This window comes from Microtus ochrogaster, chromosome 26 (genome assembly GCF_000317375.1).
Source record: "Microtus ochrogaster isolate Prairie Vole_2 chromosome 26, MicOch1.0, whole genome shotgun sequence".
In the NCBI taxonomy this organism is placed as follows: domain Eukaryota; kingdom Metazoa; phylum Chordata; class Mammalia; order Rodentia; family Cricetidae; genus Microtus; species Microtus ochrogaster.
In genome coordinates this window covers 8,693,829-8,702,827 of record NC_022025.1, presented here as the reverse complement: position 1 = coordinate 8,702,827, position 8,999 = coordinate 8,693,829, and the positions used below count along the sequence as shown (strand labels likewise).

The 8,999-nt window shown below is 44.5% G+C and overlaps 1 pseudogene; it reads left to right on the top strand.

Moving 5' to 3' along the window:
- Positions 1-1,782: 1,782 nt before the first annotated feature.
- Positions 1,783-2,766, top strand: LOC113457406 (annotated as a pseudogene).
- Positions 2,767-8,999: the final 6,233 nt, after the last annotated feature.

Sequence of the window (8,999 nt, the reverse complement as noted above, 5' to 3'; positions counted from 1 at the left end):
GAGGGTGTCTGAACTGCCTTACCCTGTAGTCAGACTGATGATTGATTATCTTAAATATCACCATAGAACCTTTGTCCAACAACAGACGGGAACAGAGGCAGAGAACCACATTGGAGCGTGGGACAGAGCTCCCAAGATCCAGTTGAAGAGTGGGAGGAGGGAGAGTATGAACAAGGAATTCAAGACCATAAGGGGATTATCCACTGAGACAGTTTGCTTGAGCTAATGGTAGCTCACCAACTCCAACTGTGTAGTAATAGGGAGCTGCGGAGCTGCGTCCCCAGCACCCCAGCCACCTGGCTAGCTTATGCCCTGAAATAATTACACGGACACTGTATTCTTTTAATCACTGCTTGGCCCATTTCTATCTAGCCTCTTCTAGGCTAACTCTCGCACCTGGACTAGCCCATTTCTAATCATCTGTGTGTAGCACCCTGGCTTACCAGGAAGATTCTAGCCTACGTCCATCCTGGGTCAGAGCTTCATCGCATGTGCCTCAGAGAGCAGAGCTGTCGAGTCTCTGAGCTCACTTCCTCTTCCTCCCAGAGTTCTGTTCTGTTTATTCCTCCCACCTATGTTTTAACCTATCAGGGCGAGCAACTTCTTTATTTAATCAACCAATGACCTTCCTCCATCACAACTGGACTGGAGTGAACAAGCATGGGAACAACCAAGCCCCTCTGAAGGGGGCTGACAGCTGGGGCCGACTGAGGGGCCACTGATAGTGACACTGGGATGTGTCTCTACTCCATACACCGGCTTCCTGGGATCCTGTTCTCTCTGAATGTAAACCTTGCTCAACCTAGATGTAGTAGGGAGGGCCTGGGGCTTTCCACAGGGCGGGGTGCATGGCCCTCTCTTAGGAATGGAGGGGGTGGGGTGGGAGGATCTGGGGAGGGAGAGAGAGGGGAGTGAGAAGAGGGGAGGGAGTGGGAATTTGGAAAAAAGAAGTTTAAATAAGTAAAAAAAAACCATGTTGTTATAAAACAAATGTTACGGAGCATAAACCATTAAATAAGAAATTTGGCCATTAAAAAAAGTTAAAAAAAAGATAAAGAAAACTCAGACACCTAAAAAAAGCGATAAATTCAGTAATGTTGCTGGTTATAAAACTAACATGTAAGTATCAGTAGCATTTTTCACTACAGTAACAAGAATTATGAGAAATGTGAAAATAATGCAATTCACAGTAACTACGAAGAAAAGAGAGGGAGGAGGGAGAGAAATGGGGAGTGAAGGACGAAAGGGGAAGAAAGGGGAGAGCAGTGGGGAGGAGAGGAGAATCTAAAAGTCTAGTGTGAGTTTAACTGAAGTGCAATACAAATTAACACTCGTGAAAGAAACTGAAGGAGACACGTGCACAGAAGCCTATACAAACATAGAGTTCCCTCATGTTGAAGAATTCATATTGATTTTCTAAAAATCTGTATTACCCAAAGTAATTTTGTTTTAATACAACCCCATTAAAGTACCAATGACATCCTTCATAGAACGAAATAATTCTGAAAGGCATATTGAAACACAAGAGTTGCCCAAGCAACTTTTTTTTTAAAGATTTATTTATTTATTGTGTATACAGTATTCTGTCTGCATATATGCCTGCAGGCCAGAAGAGGGCACCAGACCTCATTACAGATGGTTGTGAGCTACCATGTGGTTGCTGGGAATTGAACTCAGGACCTCTGGAAGAGCAGCCAGTGCTCTTCACCTCTGAGCCATCTCTCCAGCCCAGCAATCTTTTTTTTTTTTTTAAAGAATTTTCTTTTTACTGATGTGTGTGTGTGTGTGTGTTCATGTCTGTGGGTGCCTGAATTGAGTAGAAGAAGGTACTAAGTCCCAGGAGCTGGAATTACAGGTTCTTCAGAGTCCTGAGATGTGGGTAGCAGAAACTGAACTCAGGTACTCTGCAAGAGCTGCAAGAATGTTTATCTGTGGAGCCATCTCTCCGGGCCTGCGAGCTCCAGAAAAGGATGAAACTTGAGGTCATTAAAACGCCTCATTCTGAGCAGTGCTAAGATCTGTCGCAACAAAACAGCCTGACACTGACATAAAAAAAATTGGAGTCAAGACTCAAGACTCCACAGTGGCCCCGCCTCTCGGGGCGGGGCTTGGTGCTGTGGATGCTTGCCACCGGCTATGGTGGCTGAGGAGGCTGAGCAGCTGCAGCACCCGGCCAGTTCCTGTTACTATGGAAATGACTGCAGGGGCAACAACCACCTTTCCTATGAGCAACCATACCAGGGAGAGAGTGATTGTGGCCAAGCTCATACTGGAGAATTTTTACAGCAACCTGATTTTGTAGCATGAAGAGAGAGAAATCAGAAGAAATTAGAAGTGGCCATGGAAGAAGGATTGGCAGATGAGGAGAAAAAGTTACGCCAATCACAATATGCTCGTAAAGAAACAGAGTTCTTAAGCCTCAAGAGGACCAGACTTGGCCTGGATGACTTTGAATCTCTGAAGGTGATCGGGAGAGGAGCTTTCGGAGAGGTGCGGCTGGTCCAGAAGAAAGACACAGGGCACATCTACGCCATGAAGATCCTGAGCAGAGCCGACATGCTCGAGAAAGAGCAGGTGGCTCATATTCGAGCAGAAAGAGACTATTCTTCCAGAGGACCCAGGTTCAATTCCCAACAATCATCATGGTGGTTCACAGGTGTTTCTCACTCTGATTCCAAGGGATCCTACATCCTCTTCTGGCCTTCTGGGGAGAAGGCACATACTTCACAGACAAGCATGCAGACCCCCCCTCACACACATATGTAAAGCACATACAAAAAATAAAATAATAGTAAATATCAAAGGCAGCACAGTACTCTTAACCACTGACCCATCTCTCCAGCCTGATATTATTTGAATTTATCCTCGGCATGGTGAACTTACATCCCCTTACGTATTTCTGTCTAATGGAAAAGAATATCACAAAGGTTATGATCCCGTTGTCCCTAAAGACAATTCAGTTTTGCATTGACGTCACCATCTAATTCAGGCGTCCTTTTAAATTTTCTCGTGGGCACTCAGTTCCTCGAAATGCTTTCTGACGCAGTTTTTACCATTTCAATAGACAAATCGTTAGGGAATAAACAGTCGACACGTGCTGATTGCACGGCATGTGAGGGCCATGTTTCTCCCTTTTTGAGCGTTGACAGAACAAATGAGTAGATGCAGCAGCTGGCTCTGCTCTGCACTCGCATGCCTTCAGACTGACAGCTACAGTGTTTGTGAAGCTGAACTCGACTGTTTCCAGGGAGCCTCTTTCATACCTGGGAATTAATAAAGTGTCAACATCTGGAGCCCGTGCAGAATGCCTTACAAGGGCGTGGCTTCTGGGAGACCTGGGTGCTGAGTATATTTTGCATTTGGGAGAAATAAAAATAATTCGTGGTTATTGGCAAATTGGGTTAGTTTTTATAACTGTCTACAATACTGTTGGTTATCCTGTGTTCTGTGGGACCTTGTCCCTGCCTCTCACGTGTGAGTTGAACTTGGTGACCTGTTTCTAATGAATGAAGTCATTTGAGAGTAGTCTGAGAAGACACTGTGGCTGCCCTCTTACTCTTGGATCACTAAAAAGAGTCTCCTACAACGTCCTAGTGATGTGCAAGTGGCCTGCAAACATAACCCTGCAGCCAAGCCAAGGCCTTCTGCCAGTGGGCATTGAGGTATTGAGGCCTCTGGTCACAAGGGTGTACCATCTTGGCAACAAATGTCCCAGCATGCATTAGGGCTTCTGATGGTTGCAATCCAGCTCATGTCTTGACCATTTCCAAATTCCTCTGGTGTTACAATGCCTACTCAGTGTTATAAATAACTAAGTTTGGAGAAGTCTGTAACACAGCAATAGATCACTACTACACCTGGCTAGCAGGCCACATGTACTTTAAGGATCTTCAAGTGCATTGCAAAAATGACTATCTCAAAATGTTACCTCGATTTGCCCTCCTACGAGTAATTTCCTAAGAAAACTTGTTTACCCAGACTCCACTCCTCTTCAATTCTACTAGTTTTCCTTCTCCTAGATTATGATCATAGACAGTGACAGTCATTGTTTCCTTGCTTTCATTTATATAATTTCAAATGAGGTGGAACTTTTCTTTCATGCATTTACTGCCTATATTCTGACTCTCAGGTTAAGGTTTGCATTCATTGAACCCTAAGGCTATTAGTCACTCATCAGGTCTGTCTCTGTGTTACAAGTGGTCCTCTTCGTCCCTAAGCACAAAAGCATCCTTCTTGCAAGTGGGGCTAGGAGACCACTGCCTGTAGCTCTCTCCAGGAAGGACTGTGTTAGCTTCCACTTGTGTCTTACTCAGGGAGCAGCCCTGCTCCAGTGCGTCTTGTATAGACTTCCTGGTATGAGCCAGGAATGTCTGTAGTGCCTTGGTCAACCACCAAGGGGCCATTCTCGCAGGCCATTTGCATTCCAGAACCCTCTGTAAGGTCAACATTATTGGTCTGTACTGTAGGTCAACTTCTCCCTAAGAGGTCTGTTTCCTTCACCTCCTTTCCACAGGTATCGATCCCTAATCAATACCATGCCTGCAAACTTGGTCTCAAAATCTGGCTCTGAAATACACTGCACCTACCCTGTGATGTCTTGGAACTTAAATCACTTAGCTAGTAACTGGCATATTACATACATTCCTTTATGCATTATTTAAAGGTTTACTTGAGGGTGTGTATGTGTGTGTGTGTGAACACACGCGTGCACATGTGCATGTGTCTCTGCCACAGTATGCATGTGAAAGTCAGAAGACAACTTGTGTGATGTTTCTCCTTTTCTACCATGTAGGTCCCAAAAACTGAACTTGCCAGCAAGCACTCTACCTGCCAAGCCACATCACCAACACTGTTAAATATATATATACATACATACATACACATACATATTGATGGAGTAGTTATAAGTGATGTGGAACAATGGTCTGTATTCTGTCAATTATATTTTAATTAAACGCTGATTGGCCAGTAGCCAGGCATGATGCAGAGGTGGGTCAATGAGAACATGAGAATTCTGGGAAGAAGGAAGTCCTAGTCTTCAGTTGTGACCCAGCCACAGAAGAAGCAAGATGTGACTGCCTCGCCGAATAAGGTACTGAGCCACGTGGCTAACATAGATAAGAGTCACTAAGTAATTAAATTGAATTTTAGTAGTGAAAAAAAAAGAGTTAATAAGAAGCCTGAGCTACCAGGCTGATCAGTTTATAACCAGTGTTGACCTCTGTGTGATTTCTTTGGGACTTAATGACTGAGGGACCTGGGTAGGACAGAAACCTCAGTCAACAGTTATATAGAATTATGCAGTGCAGAATAGCATTTTAATACATGTGCATAATGTGTAATGTCTTGATTGTAGTTGGTTTTAGTCAGACTATTTAAGGACAAGACAATAATTCTGAGAGAAGGTAAATCAAGTTGACGCTGGAGACCTGGGGTAAAGCGAGGACTCGTCCCTAACAGTCACCAAAGCGGTCATCAGTCATATTGCTCTTTTGTGGCAGGACGCTTGAGCAGCACAGGTTGATTTACATCCAGGACAATAGGGGACAATCTCCATCCTGGGCTTTTGTGGAAAATACTGACCTCAAAATAAAGCTCGAGTGCACTGACAATAAACAGTTTGTGTTCCTGTCTAAGCTCACCTACAAGACTGCTGTCGCTCCCAGACACAACCTTTAATGCTGTCATTAATAGCTCTCGGCCTAAAAGGGTTTTTCCTGTGCTTAGTAAGTAAGCCGTCCAGTTTCCCAGTCTAACTGGACCTTTTCCAGTTAGAATTCTTTAAAATTCTTAAAATCTTTCCTCAGAAGGTGTTCGTGCACACGTGCCCACCACGGTGTTGGTTTATATGTGTTCACGGCAGTGTTTGTGTACACATGCCCAAGGCGGTGTTCATGTACGTGTGCCCACTGCGGTGTTTGTGCACACGTGCCCACCACAGTGTTTGTGCACACGTGCCCATGGGCGTGGTCATGTCCACGTGCTCACAGTACTGTTGTTTACACTCTTCACGGTGGCCTTGTCACAGCACCCAAGGGAAACAGAGGCATATAACGTGTCCATCGAGGCCTGAAAAAACAAAATGTAGACACACACACGTTACATTTTTCCTCGGTAAAAGGAAGGAAATTTGATACATAACATAGAGAACTTTAGACACACGGTGTTTGATGCCAGGCCCATAACAAATAGATAACGTGTGGCTGTGTGGTCATCCTTTCACAGAAGATTCTTAGAGTAAATGTCTGTCCTAGGGTCAAAAGTAAAATGGTGCTAACTAGAGGAGTGGGGAGCAGAGGGAGAGTTACTGTTCAGTCGCTAAAGAGTTTCCATTCACCAAAACGATTAAGCTCTGGTGGCCAAACAGTGAATGTTCTTAATGCAACAGAACTGTGTATTTAAAGCTTGCCAAAATGGGCAAATTCTAGGCTATAAATATTTTGCTACAATAAAAATGAGGTAAGCTAGAACATACTAAAATATAGATCACATGAGCATATTTACAGTGTAGAAATTTACACATCCCGTACTTAAAAACGTTAGTTCTTTCCTGAACATTTGCTGTGCTTTAATGAAAGAGTAAGTCATGCACTGAGAGAGGACAGTGGTCCCACAGGGCTGGCCTCCAGTGTGAGGGACGATGATGTTGATGGGATGCATTGCTTAGCAACTATCCTGACTGTCAGGTATGTGGGCCTGATAAAAGGTAGAACAGAACACTTCTGAATGTGTTGTCTATAATACGGTTAAACAATGTTCTATGAAACTTTTGTTTCATCACGTGTGTGTGTGTGTGTGTGTGTGTGTGCGCTGAATCAAGATGATGACTGTTATTTGGGTTTTGTATTTTTAGAAAAAGGGGGAAAGTCAGGTGCAGTGGCACATGCCTTTAGTGACTACTCGGTAGGCTAATACAGGACGATCACTTAAGACCATGTGTTGAAGACCAGCCTGAGCAACGTAATGAGACCCTGCCTCTAACAGAGATGGGGGGAGGCAGAAGAGAGGGAGGGAAGGAGAGAGGAAGGAAGGAGAACTGTTGTGAGGCTCGCCTCCATTTCCCACCGTGCAGCTTCTTCCTTCTTCCTGATTTTGATACCCTTTCCCAGTGGACATGGTTTTAGTTTGCCCCTCACTTACTCAGGCAGAAGATCCCTTCCCCTGGGGCTTATCCATCATAAGCAGTGTTCTCCACCTCACGGCTCCTGGTGACCAGACTCTACACACCTGGTTAGTCCCGACAGTTCTTGTCCAGCTCCAGGAAAGTACTGGCTGTGCTGTGATGAGAGACAGATATGGGCTTCAAACTTCAACTCAAGAAAAACTGGTTCCTTTAGGTCAAAGTGATTGGATCGTCAAAGTCTGTGGTGATTATGCCTTCTGTCACAGAGTTTCTATGGCCGTATTTGGTGTTGGAGGTCCTTCTGTTTGTGTGTTACTTTCATTGGCTAATGAGTAAAGAAACTGCTTTGGCCTGATAGGAAAGAACTTAGGTAGGCGGAGAAGACAGAACTCAATGCTGGGCGAGGAAGGGTAGAGGAGGAGAGAGCTGCCATGGAGCCTCCAGAGACAGACATACTTAATCTTTCCTGATAAGCCACTGCCACGTGGTGATACATAGATTGATAGAAATGGGTTAAATTAAGATGTGAGTTAGCCAACAAGAGACTAGAGCTAATGGGCCAAGCAGTGATTTTAATAATATAGTTTGTGTGGTTTTCAGGGCTGAGCAGCTGGGAACCAACAAGTGGCCCTCTCACAACACAGATTGTTAGAACTCAGCTCCTAAGCCCCGACCATCAATCACATCCTCTGAAGCAGATTCGCCGAGGAGCGGGCAGACCATTGTCCACTAGATGGCAGTGTAGGGCAGAAGTGAGAGGAACGTGGTGTTGCTGTATAGGATTTTAAGATCCAGGGCAGCCCAAGGACGCTAGTCACCATACCATGTTCCCAGCATGTTACTGTGTTTTCTTGTGCTGTCCCTGGATGGGTACTTCATTCTTGCCGATAGGCTGGCTTTTACAATTGGTAAATATTCTAACTCTTTCCTCCGCACTGCTGTTGTCCAGGGAAGCCTCCACCAGCAGCCTTTCCTCTCTGCCTGGCTTCTTCCATCCGGTACTAATAAAGAAATGCCCTGGTTCTTTGGCGTCATTTTCCTCAGTCAGCAACTTGTTTCTTACTTGTGTCACTCGCCGAAAAGACACAGGAAATACTTGGCAGTCATTTTGGGTTTTACTGCTCAATTATAAGGACAGACCTCACAAATCACACAGCAATCTCTGGAACGGCTCGCCAATGATGAGTCGCAAGTGATCCCAAACAAAACATTAAACTTCGTGTAATGTTATCTTCCGAAATAATGACATATGGAAACATTTAAAATCACACAGAACTTCTACTATCCATAAAACTTACTCATATTTGCTTGGAAGCCATTACTTTTACTCCTGTTTAATTTGTATTCAGTGCCTTGCATGGAACCCAGAACCCCATGCATGATAGGGGGACACTCTATCCCTGCACACTCCCAGCTTGGTCATCCTTTGTGAAGTAGGCAGAGAGGAACTTCGGAATCCTTTCTCCTTTGCTACTTATATTCTTATGTCACATGAATTTTGCAAACGCATATTAGCCTGGCAAACAGAAGAATAAAAACGTTTGCTGTAGAATGGTGTGTCACTGAGGGGAAACATGGGTTTGAGTCTGGCACAGTCCGAAGAGTCCTTCCTAGCAGGAACACTGCGTACTCCTGCCAATTAAGTGCTGCGCACACTGTACTCGAACGCTGGGTTTAGAAACAGTGTTTCTAGATCTGAGTCCTTTTTAAATCATATTTCTATGGTATAATTAAGTATTCTTCTTAGAATGGGAGGAATACCTAAACTGAACAGGCCATTCATTATTCTTTTTTTTTATTGAGAAAAGGAAAAAAAATAAAGTTTCTGCCTCCCCCAGCCTCCCATTTCCCTCCCCCTCCTCCCACCCTTCTCCCC